Below are 22,093 nucleotides of genomic sequence, written 5' to 3'. Positions count from 1 at the left end.
AACATAAAAAAATAAATACAATGATATAAAGAAAAAGGAACCCTCATACACTGTTGGTGGGAATGTATATTGATGCAGGCATTGTGGAAAGCAGTATAGAGGTTTCACAAAAAGTAAAATTAGAACTACCATATACCCAGTAATTCCAGTCCTGGATATGTATCTGATAAAACAAAAACATTAATTCAAAAATATACATGTAACTCAATGTTCACAGCAACACTATTTACAACACCAAGACATGGAAGCAACCTAAATGTCTATCAACAGATGAATGTATAAAGAAGGTATGCTGTGGATACAAAGGAATACTACTCAGTCATAAAAGCGAACAAAATTTTGCCATCTGCACCAACATGGATGAACTTGAACTTGGAGGGAGTTATGCTAAGTGAAGTAAGTCAGACAGAGAAAGACAAATACTGCATGATATCATTTATATGTGGAATCTAAAAAATATAACAAACCAGCGAATATAACAAAAAAGAAACAGATTCACAGATATAGAGAACAAACTAGTGGTAACTAGTGAGGAAAGGAGGGAGGGGAAATATAGGGTGAAAGAGCAGGAAGTACAAACTATTGGATGTTAAGATTAGCTCAAGAATGTATCATACAACACAAAGAATATAGCCAATATTTTGTAATAACTGTAAAACCTCTAAAAATTGTATACTTTTTAATGTTAAAATCTGTAAACTCATAGATCTAAGACACTCAAAGATTTTTAAGCTGAATAAATAAGAAGAAAATTATACCAGTACATATATAAATGAATATGAGTAAATTCATGGTAACATGATTTAAAATCAGAAAATAGAGACATTTTGTATGAGGAAAAAAGAATGATAGCAGAATTTCATTAGAACTATGCAAACCAGGGTACAATGGAGTGACATTTTAAAAATACTGAAATAAAAAATGTTAAATAACAATTTTCAGAATTGAAGTGGAAATATTTCCCCTCACACACCAGAAAAAGCATAGAAAATTAATGAGAAACATGGGAATATTATAACACATGTTATTATTATTATTTTTTTGTCTTTTTTTGCCATTTCTTGGGCCGCTCCCATGGGATATTGAGGTTCCCAGGCGAGGAGTCGAATCAGAGCTGTAGCTGCCAGCCTACACCAGAGCCACAGCAATGTGGGATCCGAGCCGTGTCTGCGACCTATTCCACAGCTCACCGCAACACCGAATCCTCAACCCACTGAGCAAGGCCAGGGATCGAACCGGCAACCTCATGGTTCCCAGTCGTATTCGTTAACTACTGCGCCAGGACGGGAACTCCTATACCACATGTTAATAAAGTCCTTTAGGCAGAAAGAAAATTATTACTGAAAATTTAATAAAAAATTATAACAGAAATTTTAATCTATACAAATAAAAGGATAAGAAAAGGTAAATATATAGGTAAATATAAAATACATTTTAATTTCATTTTGAAAACCTCTTTAAATATAAATGATTTTTAAAGGAAAAAAGATAACAATATACTATATTTTTCTTTTTGGGCCTGCAGATGGAATGTGGAATTTCCCAGGCTAGAGATTGAACCAATGCCATAGCAGCAACCCAAGCTGCTGCAGTGACAATGTTGGGTTCTTAACCTGCTGTGCCACAAGGGAACTCATGTATTGTATATTTTTTAAAAATATGTTTAATTAAAGTGTAGAACAGCAATAACAAAAGTGCTCTGAAGGGGAATGGAGGCTTTTGTCATAAGGGTTTTATATTCTGCATGAAGTGCTATAATATCTTTGAATATAATGAAAGTCAAGATGTATTTCTTAAATCTTAAAACAACAGCCATTTTAAAAAGAATAGATGAGATGTAGCTAGCAAGCCAATAGCAGGGATAAGAGTGAATTCTAAAGCTTACTAATCTACAGGAAGACAGTAAAAGAAGAATAAAAAAAGATAATTAATGGTAGAAATAGAAAACAAACAGCAAAATGGTAAATTTTATTCAATCATAAATGAAGCATTAAATGCAGATGTTCTAAACACTTAAGTAAAAGACAGAGATTTCCATATTAGATAAAAAATCAAGATAATATACTGTCCACAAAGATATCTAAAATATGAAATCACAGATATATGTATAACAAAAAGATATACTATACAAACTTTATTCAAAAGTAAACTCTGGCAGCTATATTAATAACAGAAGAAGCAGTTGTAGAGAAAGAATAATAATCAGAGGAAAACAGGTTATTGATAAAACGGTCAGTTTTTCAAGAGGATTAATCTTAAATGTATATGCACATAAAGAACGTTGCATATAGAAAACAAACTGATAAAACTGAGACATGATATGGAAAATCTACAATTGCACATGGATATTCCCAAACCCCTATTCAATAATGGTAGAATAAGTAGGCCAAAATATTAGTGTGGATACTGTAGACTTGTACAGCACTATCTACCAACCTGACGTAACTGATATTTATACAACATCTCATGTTACTACAGGAGAAGACATTATTTTCTTGTGTATGTGAATAAACCATCTCATGCATATGAATAAGATGGACCATATTCTGGAACATTAAATAATCTTAGCTTTGGAGAGTATTTGAAATTGTACAAAATATATTTTTGACTTTCAAAAATAATAAATTATAAATAAATAACAAAGTTGTCTGGAGTGTTCCCCAAATATTTGGAAAAATACTTTTAGACAACTTATGGGTCAAAGAAGAAATTATTTAAAAAGGAATAATATAGTGCTTGCTTAATGAAAATACTAAGGAAAAATATGAAAATTTGTTGATTGGTGATAAAATGGTGATTTTAGACAAATTTATAGCATTTGAACAATATTAGAAAAATGGAAAACTTTCATATCAATGATCTTAACTTCCACCTAAGGAAACCACAAAGAGAACATCAACACTAGCTCAAATTAACCACAGTGAAGGAAATAAGAAACATAAGTATAGAAGTCAGCAAAAGAGAGCACAGAAAACAGCAGTGAAAAATCAAACACCAAAGAAAATATAAAGAAAAATGTATTTATAATTTGCAAGCCATAATTATCTGGAAACAAGAAAAGAAGCACAAATTCACTATGGCTAGATTGAAAGAGATAACATCACTAAAAATATATTATAGATTTTAAGAGAATAATAAAGGGCTATAATAAGCAACTTTCTTCCAACAAACTCAGTTTTGCTGAAATTGATAAATTCTATCAACACAAATAAAACAATGTTATAGAAAAGGAGATAGCCTGAGTAATTTTATATTAAAGATGTTAAAATCATACTTATAGGTCAATAGAATCCAAATATCATATGATTTTCCTAGTGAACTGTGATAATGAAAACAGATATTTAAGGAAAACAGCTAAAACTCTACAGTAGTAGATAGTGTAAGACAATCAATTCAATTCAAATCACTCTAATGAGCCAATGTTACTCTGATATGGAAATTAAAGATATTAAAATAAAGCAACAGATCAATATCCCACATAAACATAATTTCAAAATTTAATAAAATTTCATCAAACTGTATTCAGTAATGTCTAAAATTGATAATACAGCATGAGAGTTTTATCTTCAGAACCCAATGGTTTAACTTTTCAAAATATTTTATTTAAAGTCACTGTGTTAAATTGTTTTAAGAAAAATTATGTGATCTCAATAGATGCAGACAAAACATGACTAAATTCCACAAAAATTCATGGCAGTAATTTTTATCAAACTAGGAATACATGGAAACATTCTCAACTTGATAAAGATCATATACAAAAAATATGAAGGTACCATCAAGCTTAATAGAAGACTCAATGCATTCCCTTTAAGATTGGGATAAATTAAGGATGTCAACTCTCAAAATTTATTTTCAAGTTTTTACTGTAGGTCCTTACCAATAGAATAGGCAAGAAAAGAAATGACACGTATGTATTTTAAATAAATGACTAAAGCCTCTTTATTCATAGACAATACGGGCATTTCTGTAGAAAATATTAATAACTTTATGCAAGAAAAAAGTAAAAGGTGAAGTTAGCCATATTTTAGGATATAAAGTTAACTTTAAAATTGTTATAACTATATAAATATAAAATTAGAATTTTAAAAATCATCATTGCAAGTCTATTCTCCAAGTCCATGATTTCTTTTCTTTGGAAAGATTCCTTTGTGCTGTATATTAGATTCCAGATATAAGTGATATCATATGGTATTTGTCTTTCTCTTTCTGACTTACTTCAATCAGAATGAGAGTCTCTAGTTCCATCTATGTTGCTGCAAATGGCATTATTTGGTTCTTTTTTATGGCTGAGTAGTATTCCATTGTGTATATATACCACATCTTCCTAATCCAATCATCTGTAGATGGACATTTGGGTTGTTTCCATGTCTTGGCTATTGTGAATAGTGCTGCAATGAACATGTGGGTGGATGTGTCCTTTTCAAGGAAAGTTTTGTCTGGATAGATGCCCAAGAGTGGGATTACTGGGAGAATAGACTTGTGGTTGCCAAGGGACAGGGGAGGGACTGGGAGGGACTGGGAGCTTGGGGTAAACAGATTCAGAATGTAGCCTTTGGATTGGATTAGCAATGTGATCCTGCTGTGTAGCACTGGTAAGTCTGTCTAGTCACTTATGATGGAACACCTAATGTGAGAAAAAAGAAGGTATACATGTATGTGTAACTGGGTCACCATTTTGTACAGTAGAAAAAAATATATAAATAAATGATAAAAAAATCATCATTGCAATAGCATCCAAAATATGAAACACTTAGGGAATTTTATTAAAATATTTGCAAGACCTATATACTAAAAACAATGAACCACAGATTAAAATAAATAATACATAAATAAATGGAGAGTTAAACCATGTCGAAAAACTCAAATTGTCATCAGTTCTTCCCAAAGTGTTTTGTAGTTTTAACACAATTCAATGAAATTCCCAGCACATTTTTTGTAGAAATTTAATGAATCAACATCCAAATTAAAACATTTTATGGGAGTTCCCGTTGTGGCGCAGTGGTTAACGAATCCGACTGGGAACCATGAGGTTGTGGGTTCGATCCCTGCCCTTGCTCAGTGGGTTGACGATCCAGCATTGCCTGAGCTGTGGTGTAGGTTGTAGACGCGGCTTGGATCCTGTGTTGCTGTGGCCCTGGCATAGGCTGGTGGCTATAGCTCCGATTGGACCCCTAGCCTGGGAACCTCCATGTGCCGCAGGAGCGGCCCAAGAAATGCCAAAAAGACAAAAAAAAAAAAAACCCAAACATTTTTTGTAAAATAATACTAGGAAAATGAAAAGGTATAGTCTGAGAGACATATGTTTGCCAAATATATATATCCCCTAAATAATTAGTACTTATAATAAATAAATATTACAATTCAATAATATGAATACAAGCAGTATAATTTAAGAAATAACCAACTTATTTGAACAGATGTTTTACCAAAAAAAGTAAATTTGGTGACAGATGACAATATTTGATATCATTAATCCTTAAAATAATACAAGTTTTGACCATAATATGACACTTTTACATAACCATGTTAATGTATAAAATTGGAAAGACCAACGTTTGTTAAGGTTTGCAGGATGCAAAACAGTTGGAACTCTCAGACATTCCTTATGGGAAGCAAAATTGTACAGCCCCTTTGGAAGATGGTTTGGCAAAGTTATTTAAAGTTAAATATACCACTTTGTACAGCAATTCCACTCCCAGGCCAAAGACTAATGAAAACATACACTCAAACAAACATACATTTATCAAATAATATTAGGCAAATATCCATAGAAGTTTTATTCATAATAGCCCAAACTAGAAATTAACCCAAATGTCCATCGCCTGGTGAATGCATGAGAAAATTGTGTTAAAAACATTTAATGAGATACTGTAAGCAATAAAAAGGACTTGAGTCACTGATCTAGGCAATTAAATGGATTAATTGCCAAGGCTTTATGCTAAGTGAAAGAATCCAGTCATAGTTTATTTTTTTATGTAGAACACTAAGAAAAAATATAAACCTATTGTTATAGAAAGTACATCAGTAATTTTCAAGGATGGGAGAGTGGAAGGAGGGAGATGATGGCAAAAATCCTCAATACATTTGATAACTGAATATTCCATGATTGTGGCAGTGGTTATGCAACTGCATATGTTTGTCAAATGTTGTCAAATTATACATTTGAATTTGATTAATTTTATTGTATGTAAACTGTAGTTCGCTAAAGCTGACAAAATTTGATTTTGAGTAAAAGAAAAATCAATGTTTGTAGGTAGAACATCCACATAGGAAAACTTCTAATAAATTAAGAAATATCTTCTTAAAATGTTATTTATTTTTCTACCCAAATGGTCCAGAGCTTGTTTTGTTGCTATTGCTAACATATCCTGCCAAGGATCAGCAAACTTATTCTTTTTTTTTCTTTTTTTTTTTTTTTTTTTTGTCTTTTTGCCATTTCTTGGGCCTCTCCCACAGCACATGGAGGTTCCCAGCCTAGGGGTCCAATCGGAGGTGTAGCCGCTGGCCTATGCCACAGCCACAGCAACGTGTGATCCGAGCGGAGTCTGCAACCTACACCACAGCTCAGGCAACGCTGGATCCTCAACACACTGAGCAAGGCCAGGGATCGAACCCGCAACTTCATGGTTGCTAGTTGGATTCATTAACCACTGAGCCACAACAGGAACTCCAGCAAACTTATTCTTTAATAGTTAGATAGTAAATATTTTAGGCTTGTATTTTATAAGACCCTTGCAGCAGGTACTCAGCTTCACTCTTGTGACACAAAATAGCCATAGAAAATAATAAGTAAATGAGTATAGATATGTTCCAATAAAACTACAGAAAAACAGGTGGTGATCTGAATCCTTAGCTGTAATCTAAACCAACCCCTGTCTAGCTTTCAGTAACTGAGCATGACCTCAGTTAAATATCAATTTAACATTTGATAATGATCTGTTTTTTCACCATACCATTTTTTTCTAAATATACATATATTTATATGTGACTATATATATATATATATATATATAATTAGAAACTTTTCAGATATATATAATTCCTATACAATTCTGCTGTATCAGTGTTGTAAAGAAAGTATTTGGACAGTTCTCCCTTTGAAATGTACAGGTTCTTACTACACAAAGTCCTTTGTTCCCACAGGGATTACATTCTGAAAGCACCATTGTTGAAAGAGTTTTCATCCAATATTATCAGATATTTATTTTGTTGTTAAGATCTGGGCTGGGTCTTTTTTTAATTAAGGGGTGACAGCAGTGAAGATGATTTAAGTTTTCAAATGTTAGAATATTAATTTTTTGATATGGTTAACAGTTTTAAAGAGACGAGATCTAAATAATTATAAACACATAGAATAACAATGTTTAATAATTTAGACCAAGAGCAAACTATTAGAGAAAAAGGATCTCTCTGGAAAGACATGAAACTGTGTAACATATTTTTCTATTTCTGTGCTCCTACAGCAGTTACTAACATTACTACTCCTGCACTTAACATACTGATTGAATTTATGTTTTTGTATGTGTATCATCCATTATATTCTATGTGTTCCTTCATATGAAGGCTCAAGTATTACCAGCCATATGTTACCCACATCAAGCATATTGTTTTTGTCACATAGAGGGCACATGATAAATATTGGTCCAATTATTTTTTGATTAATTTTAGCTAGTGTTAATTTAACATTTACTGAGTTTCTGATCCTATATTAAATGTTTTGCATGTATTATCATTTTTTTCTCGGGAAAATCATATGGGACATGCTCTATTGACACCCTATTTTAAGGATGAGTAGTGTAAACCATAGAGGGGCTCAATTTATCCTCAAATTTACCTAGCTAATGAGTGGAAGGAGAAAGATTTGCATATATATCCCACTCTTTACAACCCTATACTAAATGAATGAACTGAGACATATTCACAAATCAAAACTAGTGGTTGGGGTTTAGAGGGCAATTTGGGAATTGATGTGGATTTTTCATATTTTTTCTTTGCTGTGGAGTGGGGGAAAGCTCATTTTTTCCTTTGGATAACTATTTCCTTAGTCAAAAACTTTTGTTTGACCAGTACTTTGAGGCACTGATGATTTGACACTTAGAATGGTTCTAGTTTTAGATACAATGGAAGTCTTATTCATTTACTATTTGGTCATATGTACATTTATTAATTACCTACCATGTTCTAGATACTTTTTCAGCAATGGGGTTATTAATAGTGAAAAAAATACAATGTGCTTCTTTTATAGAACATTTATTTTAGTGAAGGAGACATACAATAAATATGTGATTAATAATGTGTGTGACTAATTCCCACATATTTTAAAGATCTTCTTGGCAGTCAGTTCCTCTGTGAGGATATGCCTGACCACTCTAAAATGTTAACCCTCAGTCCCTATTTTATATTCCATCTGTATGCATATTTCCTGTCACTAATTCTATCTAATGTTGCTAGGGGATTGAGGGATCTGGGTCTGAGAAAGAAAATATATGATCACAAGAGTCATTAACACAAACAAGCTTTATTTGGGCTGCTTTTAGAGAGTCGCAGAGGGGTCAGCCACTCACAACAGGAGTCAATCCAGAGTTTATAGAGCAGGAGTCATCACTCAGAGGAGGAAGAGGGCAAACGAACTCCTAAAAGAGAGGAGGATTGGGAAGAGGGCTTATATGTCTAGGTGCTGTTGCTCAGCCCAATAGGAGGGGAATGTTTGGGTCAGAGCATTCCAAAGGACAATAGCAGCTTGGGGCTTTATAACTGTAGAGCCTATCTTATCAATAGGTTACAGCTGTTGGATAATGTGTTGCAGGTGTTCAAAGCAGGTGTCTCTAAATGACTAAATTTGCTCATTTGGGCTTTTAAAATCCTTCACAGTTGGCAGGAATGTAAATTGGTACAACCACTATGGAAAACAGTATGGAGGTACCTCAGAAAACTAAATAAAGAACTACCAAATGATACAGCAATCAACTCTTGGGCATATATTCGGACTGAACTTTCCTTGAAAAAGACATGTGCACCCATATGTTCATTGCAGCACTATTCAATTCACAGTAGCCAGGACATGGAAACAACCTAAATGTACATCAACAGATGAATGGATTAAGAAGATGTGGTACATATATACAATGGCATACTATTCACCAATAAAAAGATAAACTAATGCCATTTGCAGTAACATGGATGGAACTAGAGATTCTCATACCTAGTGAAGTAAGCCAAAAAGAAAAAGACAAATACCATATGATATCACATATTTGTGGAATCTAAAATGTGGCACAGATGGTCCTATCTACAAAACAGAAACGGATCATGGCCAAGGAGAGCAGACTTGTGGTTCCCAGGGGGAAATGGGGAGGGAGTGGGATAGATAGGCAGTTTAGGGTTTAGGATGCAACTGATGTATTTGGAATGGATGGGCAATGGGCCCTACTATACAGCATGGGCAATTGCATGTGATTGGGTCACTTTGCTGTACAACATAAATTGAAGAAACATTGTAAATAAACTATGATTTAAAAAAGGAAAAAAATGTATATACTATACATAAAAAAAAATAGATGTGTAAAAATTTGAGTTTAGGGCCAGGAGGCTTGTGAGAAAGTAGGACTCGGCCTGAAGTAAAGGAACTAAAAACCTGACAGCCAATACACAGAGGTCATCTTTGGCTTATTCATTTAATAAATATATGTATTTTTAATTTATTTATCTCTATTGTCTAACAGGCTCACTAGAATGCAAGCCAAGCAAAGGTGGAAATTTTTAATTTTTTATTTCTTTATTTTTTTTGCCTTTAGGGCCACACATGCTGATTATGGAAGTTCCCAGGCTATGGGTCAAATTGGAGCTACCTACAGCTGCAGGCCTATACCGCAGCCATAGCGACACCAGATCCAAGCTGCATCTGTGACCTACACCACAGCTTGCAGCAACGCCGGATCCTTAACTCACTGAGCGGGGTCAGGGATTAAACACACATCCTCATGGATACTAGTCTGGTTAGTTTCCACTGAGCCACAATGGGGTCTCAGTCAAGGACTTTTGTTTGCTTGTTCACTACTCAATCTTCAGGCCCTAGCATTTGCTTAGTACAGAATAACTGCTTAATAAATATTTAATGAATTAATTACTTAGTTTATGAATGTGAAACATAACTCTTCCCTTTACATCCTAAAAGTAGGTAGTGAGATGGATAACCAAAAGAGGTCATTAAAGTGGAGTTTCATGAAAAATTATGGAGGAGGTCTAAGATGGGCAGAATAGCAGAATGTAAGGCTCATATACTCCCACAAATACATTAAAAATACTATATGTGGACTATTTGCACAGAAAATTTGCAAAAAACTGACTAAAAACTTCAATGTTATGATAGAATAAGAAAATTATTACAAAACCAGATATGACATAAGAAAGAAGAAGAACAAGAGAAAAAGAAGTGAAGGGAAATGGGTTAGGACATGCTATCCCAGGAAAGAGGAATAGCTCCTGTACACCAGGAAGTTCCCCACCAGCAACAAGACCAGGCAAAAATGGAGAAGGAACTCTAGACAAATGGTTTGAAGCAGTTAAGAAGGAGACAGTCCTCCACAAATCATCAGTGCTGCAGGCAATGGGCAGCTGTGGGCAGGTGCCAGCAGGTGTTGAAAACTAAAACTTTGGCCTTAGAGATCAGCCCCAAAGAGGAAGCTGGGGCTGGATACATGGGGGGAAAAACTGGGTTGGTCATGCGGAAACAGACTGGAGGGACTAGAGTATAGGATGACCACAATGGAGAGCATCTAAGCAGAGGAAACCCAGTCGGGCTTAGAGATTAGACACCATTGTTTGGGGGTGATGAAAGGGGCAGGATCCACCACTACAGCCTTGTTACCTACACCTGCTTTCTAAAGCTGCAGGACACTGACTGCCTCTGCTCTGGAACCACTTTATCCATAGTCACTGTCTAGCAACAGCTGGAAAGCAGACCTGCCCTTAGGGTACAGACTTCTTGGAGCAGGTGGAGTAACCACCTGGGGGGAATATACCAGTTCCCAGTTCCAGCCAGTAAGAGACCCTGTGGTAGTGGAGCCAAATCTGCACCAGAAGAACTACCAGCAGTGGCAGTGCTCAGCCTGGGAAAGGTCAGGGAAAACATAGGTGCTTTGGCTCCACCCAGAGAATCTGCATATATTCTGACTGGCAGGGCAGTGCCAGAAAAGCTGCTGATGGCAGCACCCACTTCCTGCAAAACCAATGACCAGCTTGCGCAGGGAAAACACAGAAGTCTCAGCTCTGCCCAGAAGGCAGCACCCATTCCCACAAGAGTGTTGCCAGAGCCCACTCTCTACTGATCAGGGAAAATATAGGTACCCTGACTCCACCCAGAGACTCTACAGAGGATTTTGCCAGCAAAGCAATGCCAGAAAAACTGCTGGTGGCAATGCTCACGTCCTGCTAAAGCAGTGATCTGCTCGAGCAGAGAAAGCACAGGCAAACACAAGTGTCTCCACTCCATTCAGAGTATCTTCAGAGGCTTCTGCCAGCACAGTAGCACCCTTTCCCATGAGAGGGCTGATGGTGCCTGCTCCCTGTGGATCAGGGAAAACACAGGCACCTTGGTTCCACCCAGAGAATCTGCAGAAGCTCAAGCCAGCAAAGCAGCACCAGAAAAGCTCTAGGCAGCAGCGTCCTTTCCCACTAGAGGGCTGCAGGTGCCTGTTCTCTGATGGAGCTGTGGGCAGCCCAACCAGCAAAAAGCACAAGATACAGGGCCCCTGCCAGTGGCCCTGTGAAGGCTCACATCAGTGGCACTCTTTCCACACCAGGGAGCCAGGTGAGGCCCATTAACCCACATTCCAATCTTCAGGGCTACAGACAGCACTCCTACCAGGTGCAAGGCAGGGGGAGAGACCTCCAGAGAAACACATACTTCAGTTAAAGGGAGAGCCTATGAGAAACAATTAGTAGAAGCCCCCACCCCTGAAGCTTTAGAGAAAGATCTTTAGAGTGGCCAAGCAAGGAGAGTGACGCAGAACAGCAACACCTTCTCCTATATCTACATAGAACAATCCCTAGAGCTTATCAAGCAAAGAGGTACACATGAACCACCACCACCCCTGAGAACTCCAGGACCAGGCACTGGCTTCAACATCTACATACCAGCAGTCAAGGGGACGATAAACAGAAAGGAATACACTATGAGACAACAAGCAGCTTTCAGACAAAGGAACAAGACAAAAAAAAAAAAAAAAAAAACCCACACAAAAACCACTAAATGATGAGGATATAGGCAAATTACCAGAAAAACAATTCAGAGTGATGATGGTAAAGATATCCAAGATCTTGGAAAAAGAATGGAGACAGAGATCGAGAACTTAAAAGAAATGTTTAACAAAGAGCTACAGGATTTGAAGAGCAAAATGAATGGTGCAATAACTGAAATGAAAAATAATCTAGAAGGAACCAACAGCAGGTTAATGGAGGCAGAAGAACAAATAAGTGAGGTGGAAGACAGAGTGGTGGAAATCACTGCTACAGAAAAGAAGAAAAAAGAAAAAAAAAAAACTGAGGAGCACCTAAGAGACACCTAGAACAACACTAAACTTACCAACATTCAAATCATAGGGGTTCCAGAAGGAGAAGAGAGAGGAAAAGGGCTAGAGAAAATATTTGAAGAGATTATAACCCAAAATTTCCTGAATATGGGTAAGGAAACCCTCACTTCAGTCGAAGAAGCAGAGAATTCCATACAAAATAAGCCCCAGAAGAACTACAGCAAGACACATACTAGTCAAACTGACAAAAATTAAGTTTAAAAAAGAATATTAAGAGCCACGAGGGAGAACATAACACATGTTAAGGGGATTCCCATAAGGATAACAGCTGGTCTCTCATCATATATTCTACGAGCCTGAAGGGAATGGCAAAATATATTTGAGGTGATGAAAAGAGGAAGGTTGAACCAAGAATACTCTACACAGCAAAACTCTTATTCAGATTTGATTTAGAGATCAAAAGCTTCACCTGTGACAAGAAAAAGCTAAGAGAATTCAGAACCTCCAAAACAGTGCTGCATCAACTACTAAAGGAATTCTCTAACCAGAAAAGGAAAAGCCACAATTAGGAATAAAAATATTAAAAATGAAGAAGCTCACTGGAAGGCAAAATAATTTAAAAGTAGGAAATCACACATTGACAAATATGATATCTATATTAGCAAGCATGAGAAGAGGAAAGGACAAATACAAAACCTTGAAAATGCAATTGAAATTAAGGAGACCAGCAAAACAAAACAATTCTGCACACATAAAAATGGACATATCAAAATATAAGGAAAACCACTAGTCAAATAAGTATAATGGTCACACACATAAAAAAGAAAAAACAAGCTGAACATAACACCATACATGGTTAGCAAATCACAAGAAAGGACAACAAAAAGAGGAAGGGAAGAAAAAAGACCTAAAAGAGCAATCCAAAAAATTTTTAAGTTAATGATAATAAATACATACATATCCATAATTACATTGAATGTAAACAGATTAAATGCTCCAACTAAAAGAAAAAGACTAGATAAATGGATTCAAAAGTGAGACCCATATATATGTTGTCTATAGGAGACTCACTTCAGATCTAGGGACACATACAGACTTGAGGGGATGGAATAAAATATTATATGCAAATGGAAATTATAGAAAAGAAAGAATAGTAATACTCATATCAGACAAAATAGATTTTTGAATAAAAAAGGTCACAAGAGACAAAGAAGGACATTACATAATAATCAAAGTATCAATACAACAAGAAGAAATAATTTTAATTATATATGCACCCAACATAGGAGCAGAACAATATGTAAGGCAACTACTAACAACCATAAAAGGGGAAATTGACAGTAACACAATAATAGGGGGGACTTTAACACCCCATTTTTAGCAATGGGCAGATCATCCTGACAGAAAATCAGCAAGAAAACACAGGCTTTAAATGATACACTAGACCAAATAGACTTCACTGATATCTACAGAACTTTCACCTAAAGTAGCAGAATATACATTCTTCTCAAGTGCACATGGAACATTCTCCAGGATAGATCATGTCTCGGGCCACAGATTGAGGCCTGATAAATTTTTAAAAATTGAAATCATTTCATAATTTTCTTTGATCACAATGCTAAAAGACTAGAAATAAACTGCAAAAAAAAAAAGCAGCAAAAACAAACTCTTGGAAGCTAAACAATCGGCTACCAAAAAAACCAATGGCTCATTGAAGAAATCAGAGAGGAAATTAAAAGGTACATAGAGACAAATGACAATGAAGATACAATAATCCAAAATCTATGGGACACAGAAAAAGAAGTTTTCAGAGGGAAGTTTATAGCAATGCATCTTATCTCAGGAAAGAAGAAAAAATGCAAATAAACAATTGAACCTTACACCTTAAACAACTAGAGAAGGAAGAAATTTAGTAGAAAGAAAAAAAAATCATAAATATTAGATCAGAAATTAACAACATAGAGACAAATAAAACAATTGAGAAAATCAATGAAACCAAAAATTGTTTCTTTTAAAATACCAACAAAATTCATAAACCTTTAGCCAGACTCATCAAGAAAATAAGGGAGAAGGTTTGAATCAATAAAATTAGAAATGAAAAAGAAGTTACAAATGACAACGAAGAAATACAAAGAATCATGAGAGACTACTCTGAGCAACTGTATGCCAATAAAATGGACAATCTAGAAGAAATGGACAGATTCTTACAAAGATACAACACACCAAGACTGAACCAGAAGAAACAGAAAATAAGGATAACCAATCACAGGTACTAAATTGAAAATGTGATTTAAAAACTTCCAAAAAACGAAAGTCCAAGACCTAATGGCTTCACAGCATTCAGAGAAGAGTTAACACCTCTTCTGAAACTTTCCAGAAATTTTCAGAGGAAGGAACACTCCCAAGATCATTCTATGTTGTCACCATTACACCCTGATATCAAAACCAGACAAAGATACCACAAAAAAAGAAACTTACAGGCCAATATCACTGATGAACATAGATGAAAAAATTCTCAACAAGATATTAGCAAACTGAATACAAATATACATTAAAAAGATCATATACCATGATCAAGTAGGATTTATCCCAGGGATGAAAAAAATTCTCCCACATCCACAAATCTATCAATGTGATCACCACATCAACAAACTGAAAAATAAAAACCATATGCTCATCTCAATAGAGGCAGAAAAGCTTTTGATAAAATTCAACATCCATTCCTGATAAAAACTGTCCAGAGAGTGGGCATAGAGGGAAACTACCTTAATATAATAAAAGCCATTTATGACAAACCTACAGGTAACATCATTCTCAATGGTGAAAAACTGAAAGCATTTCCACTAAGATCAAGAACAAGACAAGGATGTCCTTTTTCACCAACGTTATTCAACATAGTTTTGGAAGTCCTAGTCATGTAAATCAGAGAATAAAAAGAAATAAAAGGAATCCAAATTGAGAAAGAAGAAGTAAAACTATCACTGTTTGCAGATGGCATGATTCTATACCTGGAAAATCCTAAAGACACTACCAGAAAACTACTAGAGCTCATCAATGAATTTGGTAAGGTCACAGGATACAAAATAAATACAGAGAAATTGACAGCATTTATTTATACTAACAATGAAAGATCAGAGAGAGAAATTAGGGAAACAATCTCATTAACCATAGCATCAAAAAGAATAAAATACTTAGGAATAAATCTACCTAAAGAGTCAAAAGACCTGTGCTCTGAAAACCATAAGACACTGATGAAAGAAATCAAAGAAGACACAAATGGATGGAAAAATATATCATGCTCTTGGATTGGAAGAATCAATATAGTCGAAATGACAATACTACTTAAGGCAATCTACAGATTCAATGCAATCCCTATCAAATTACCAATGACATTCTTTATAGAACTGGTACAAAATATTTTAAAATTTGTATGGAAACACAAAAGACCTCAAATAGCCAAAGCAATATTGAAAAGAAAAAACATAACTGGAGGAATTAGCCTCCAAGACTTTAGATTCTACTACAAAGCTACAGTCATCAAGATGGTATGGTACTGGCACAAACACAGAAATATAAATCAATGGAACAGGATAGAAAACCCAGAAATAAACCCAAACATCTGTGGTCAGCTAATCTATGATAAAGGATGCAAGAACATACAGTGGAGGAAAGATAATCTTTTCAATAAGTGGTGCTGGGAAAACTGGACAACTGCAAGTGAAAGAATTAAATTAGAACATTTTCATTTCTTATGTCTAATTTCTAATTTCTTGTGTTAATACATGTAACACCATACAAAAAAAAATTACCTCAAAATGGATTAAGGACCAAAATGTAAGGCCAGACACTATAAATTTCCTAGAGTAAAACATAGGCAGAATACTCTTTTATAGAAATTACAGCAATATCTTATGTGATCCACCTCTAAGAATAAAGACAATAAAGACACACATAAGCCAATGGGACCTAATTAAACTCAAAGCTTCTGCACAGCAAAGAAAACCATTAAAAAAACCAAAAAGACAACCCACAGAATGGGAGAAAATTTTTGTAAATGACTCAACAGACAAAGGTTTAATCTCCAAAATATATAAACTCATAAAACTCAACAACAAAAAAACCAAACAACCCATTAGAAAAATGGTCAAAAGATCTAAATAGATATTTCACCAAAGAAGACATGCAGATGGCCAGCAGGCACATGAAAAAATGCTCAACATCATTAACTATTAAAGAAATGCAAATTAAAACTACAATGAGGTACCAACTCACACCAGCTAGAGTGGCCATCAATAACAAGTCTACAAATAACAAATGCTGGAGAGGGTATAGAAAAAAGAGAACTTTTCTGCACTGTTCATGGGGAAACAAATTGATACAACCACTATGAACACAGTATGGAAATGCCTCAGAAAACTAAATATAGAACTACCATATGACCCAGCGATCCCACTCCTGGGTATATATCCAGAGAAAAATTTAGCTGAAAAAGATACATGCACCGTATGTTCATTGCAGCACTATTCACAATAGCCAAGACATAGAAACAAGCTAAATGCCAATTGACAGATGAATGCATTAGAAGATGGGGTACATATACACAATTGAATGCTACTCAGCCATAAAAAAAGGGGCAAAATAATGCCATTTGCAGAAACATGGATGGAACTAGACTCTCATACTGAGTGAAATAAGCCAGAAAGAGAAAGAGAGACACCATATGCTATCACTTATATGTAGAGTCTAAAATATGGCAAAAATAATCTATCCGTAAAACAGAAAAATCATGGACATGTAGGACAGACTGATGATTGCCACAGGGAAAGCGGGAGGCAGTGGGATGTATTGGGAGTCCAGGGTTAGTAGATGAAAACTGGCATTTGGAGTGGATAGGCAATAAGATTCTGCTGTATAGCACAGGAAACTATATATCTAATCACTTGTGATGGAACACGATGGAGGATAATGTGAGAAAAAGAATGTATATGTATTTATGACTGGGTCACTTGCTGTACAGCAGAAGTTGACAGAACATTGTAAATCAATCATAAAAAATTTAAATAAACAAAATAAAAATTATGGATATTTGAAATATAATGTTAAATCAAAACTTACAAAATATACATGTGTTTGTCAGATTTTAAGGTGGGAATAGACTTTGCTTTGAGGATTCTAACTACAGTTTCACATTGTGCTTGTAGTATAAACAACATTAATATGGTCTTAATTATAATTTTAAGCTTGGGATATTTTAAGTTCAGATAAGAACTCAAAAATATTTGTGAGGAAACATGAGTGCAGATCACCTAGATTCTTTACATTTTTCTCATTCTTTGACAATTATCTTGCATATAATGAGACAAATATTTTGTTGGTTTGGTGGGACTTTATTGGTTTTTGGCCACAGTGTGTAGAAGGTCCTGGGCCAGGGATCAAACACAAGCCATAGCAGTGACAATGATAGATTCTTAACCACTAGGCCACAAGGGAACTCCAGAGACAAACATGTTTTTAAGTCATTTGTCTTTAAATTTTCAAAAGATTTCCTTGATTTTTCATGAAAGGGATTTCTTTAATACTTTATTGTATATTTAAAGGCTGATATTACAATAACAAACATGTCCAGCACAAACATGTTTGGTAACAAACCTGTTTGTTATTTTTAAAGAGATAATTTGTGAGCATAGAAGTGTGTCCAAACATTACCCTGTGTTCTTGAACTCCTACATTATTTCTACTGCTTGCCATGGAGGAAGGGGAAACTCTTATTGGACTTGCTCTGCTGCTATAACAAGTAGAAAGCTGGGCAAATTATGTAGAACAAGTGTTTCAGAAATTGGACAACAGGTAGTACAAGACTCTGATCCTCAGAGAAAGAAAACAAGAGAGGCAACCCATATGAGCTCTCTGGCTTTCTGTCTGTAGTCAGGATATCACAGGAGGGCATGCCCAGCCTACCAAGTTGAGGAAAAAGAGGTTAGAATGTGGAGAGACTGAAGTGGCTAAAATTTTTGGAACACAGTAAGAGATGAAAGAGCTATCTAGGAAAAGATCACCATAAAGTGGCATATGCATATGCTTAAGCATTTGGGTTAATATTAAACTACATGTTTCTACAACAGGACACCATCTCGTTTGTCAAAGAACAGCTATGGAGGAATGAAAAATTACTGTGGAGCTAAGAGGTGAAAATCCTGAGAGTTCCCGCATTTAAGTTCCAGCCAGTCAGATTTGGGTTCTCACTGAAATTGCGACACATTTGGTAGAGACCTCAGTGTATTGAACTTTTCAGTTGGAGACAATTTTGCCCTTATATGGCTGTCTAGATATAATTTTGATAGTCACAATTTAGGAGGGTTGCTATTGGCATCTAGGGGAGAAAGGACAGAGACACTGGTAAATATCCTACAGGGCACAGAACAATTTGCAACAAAAAAATTGTAAGAGCGAAATATATAGTAACTAAATAAACCACCTTAAATATAGCCACTTTTTAAAAAGAAATGTTTGAAGGTGAACAATCATGTGAGCTCCATTTTTCTATTGCTAATTACAGTATACCTTCAGAGAAAAAAAATTGGATATCTTTGTATGTAAGTGTGAATAAGAGGCAAGTCATATTAGCACAGCTTTAGATGTCCATGATTTAATTTTATCATCAATAATACAACATCATCAGCACCCATTTCACATGCTTAAAACTTATCAACCATAGTGCTGTGTTTAAAGCAGGAATGTTTGTCAGAGATAGATAGTATAGGAGGCCAATGTATCACTGTCAATAACACTGAATCTCTACACAAAAATTAAATACCTTGGAATAACATTACAAAGTGCTATGTCTGCATAGGCATCAATTGAACTTAGAATGAGGAATCCCAGAGGGAGTTCATTTACATATCATTTACATTACCAGTCTTGTCAATTAGCTCAAGTATAAGCCAACTCAGTAGACACATATGAGGCCAACCTAAAGGAAAATATGTCAGTTTATTTTATCTTCCATAACAGGAGGCTCACATACACTGTTGGGTAGAAATGAAAAAGCAGAAAGTCAAACATAAGCTGGATATTTTGAATGTCTTAATATTAATATTAAGGTTAATACTATATACAGATATGTACATAAGTATAAACACAAATGAAAGTCTATATATAGAGAGATGGATAGATATGCTTAGATATCTATAGTATATGTTTGCTTTCCTTCAAACCTAAATGAAGCCTGCTGGGAAGCACAAATATTTTTTATTGCAAATCACTTATTTATATTTTTAAGTATTATCTAAGGAAATTTTTGTGTTTATATAAATTTAAATTTGAAAAAAATCACTTTTCAAAATTTGAAATGGACTGCTAGAATCAGTTTGTCAAAACTGACATGTAAATTTTCAAGTAAATGTTTAGCAACACTCATACCTGTTTATTTTTAATTAGATTTTTTTTACTCTGCAGGAGATTTCTTCTACCTGCATTAAAAACTCGTGTAAAATTTGGGAGCTTGGTTTTAGAAACCTGGTGTTGTTTTCAATATTTTAATAGAAAGGCAAGATTTATCACTTAATAATGAATTCTAAAGTACCTAAAACATTCAAAGTAGTTTTCCTTCCTAATACAAACATGTAGAATTTGCAAAGTCCAGATGCATGAAAAATTTGGCCATGTATTCTGTTCCCCTACAACATCGTAAACTACGAGCTTAATCTTGCATTCTAGATGTGCTTGTTTTTTCTCCTAAAGCTTTGGAAAGGTGGATGTACATTGAAATTGGTTATGACCCTCAAGAGCCAGAAGAATCTTTATGTCACTGTTACCCAGAGTAAGAATACAATGACATTATATTCTATATGCATGATTATTGTTTTATACTTTGTCAATAGTGTCAAACCAGAAATTTTCTTCTTCTAACTCCCTTGGCCTATATGTCATTTCCTTCTGTTTATCTAACTTAACATTAGGAATGTCTACAAGGCTAAGGGCCAAGATCTGGCCTGTTAGATTCTTCCCCTTGTCTTGATGGGGAGAGTGAATTGAACTGACTGCTAGCTGAAAATAAAATTAGAACTGGGAGACATCATCAACTCCTGTGCTAGAATGTCATCTACTCAAAGCCAAAGGCCATAACTTCAATTTTATGTGACTATAAGGTAACATACTGCTTAACTAGAAAATGATTAGTACTTACAACAACTAATGTACTGGTAAATAAATACCTTAGGGAGTTCCCATTGTGGCTCGGTGGATTATGAACCCTACTGGTATCCATGAGGATGAGGGTTCAATCCCTGGCCTCACTGAGTGGGTTAAGGATCTGGTGTTGCCATGAGCTGTGGTGTAGGTTGTGGTCTGGATCCTGCATTGCTGTGGCTGTGGTGTAGGCCAGCAGCTGTAGCTCTGATTCCACCCCTAGCCCGGGAACTTCCATATGCCATTGGTGCAGCCCTAAAAGCAAAATACATACATGCATACATACATATCTGAATAAGTCTAATGGACTCTACCTATGTTGTAAATATAAGAAATGAATTCAAGGTATTTAGAGAAATTCTTCAGACTTGTAGCTATTATTGATAAAATATTCAGGTAATTCTGCATTTTTGTTTATTCATTTTGAAGCTGTTATTTGGAGCATACATTATTTTTCAGTTACTTTTTGTTTTTTGTCTTTTTAGGGCCACACCTGTAGCATATGGAGGTTCCCAGGCTAGCGGTCGAATCAGAGCTGTAGCCACTGGCCTACGCCACAGCCACAGCAACAAGGGATACAAGCTGCATCTGCAACCTTCACCACAGCTCAGGCAACACCAGATCCTTAAACCACTCGGTGAGGCCAGGGATTGAACCCTCATCCTCATCCCCCGGATCCTTAACCCAGTGAACAAGGCCACCGATGGGACCACCTCAGTTACTTTTTATAATTTCTAAAATTTCTACTTCTGTTGTAAATCATACTCAGGTTTGGTAGTCTATCATTTACCATTATTTCAATTCTTTCTTATATTTATTCAAAAATGCAGCTTTAAATTTTGCATCTTTTAAATATGAAAATCGCATTTGCTGTGGACCAATAATACATCTTTTGGAATGCTTTACCTGTCTTTTTCCTGTGGTGGTGGAGTTTTCTCATGTTTTTAGTGATTTTTCAATGGTGAGTTCACTTTCCTTGGAACTTAGTGGAAAATATTTGAGGGCTAGGATTGACATTATTTCCTTCAGAAGTAATTTGTCTTGGCTTCACTCTGGTGCTTAGTTATTTCCAAGGATCATAATAACTTGGGTCCACAATTTCAAGTTTGAAATTTGGTGCTTTGAGGAGGAAATGTACAAAACTAGGGTGAATGATGATTTGTGTTTAGAGTTTAGAGACAGTAGTGAATTGGAGATAAATTTCCAAATTTTCTGCTAGGAATTTTTTTTTTAATTTTTTCATATCCTTCACTAAGGTTTCCCCTTTGGGGGTGTCTAAAGTCAGATGGAGATGACGAAGTTGTGGTGAGAGGCTGGTGACCTCCTACCTGCTTTGTCCTCTGGCCACCTTCTAGGCTAAAATTATTTATTCTAGT

At 35.3% G+C, this 22,093-nt stretch overlaps 1 pseudogene; it reads left to right on the top strand.

The window, feature by feature from the left end:
• The window catches only part of LOC110261402, a 33,593-nt pseudogene continuing 23,050 nt past the window's right edge, over nucleotides 11,551–22,093 (top strand).

This window comes from Sus scrofa, chromosome 6 (genome assembly GCF_000003025.6).
Source record: "Sus scrofa isolate TJ Tabasco breed Duroc chromosome 6, Sscrofa11.1, whole genome shotgun sequence".
Lineage (NCBI taxonomy): Eukaryota > Metazoa > Chordata > Mammalia > Artiodactyla > Suidae > Sus > Sus scrofa.
Note: the sequence above shows the minus strand (reverse complement) of the source record. Positions and strands in the feature narration are given on the sequence as shown.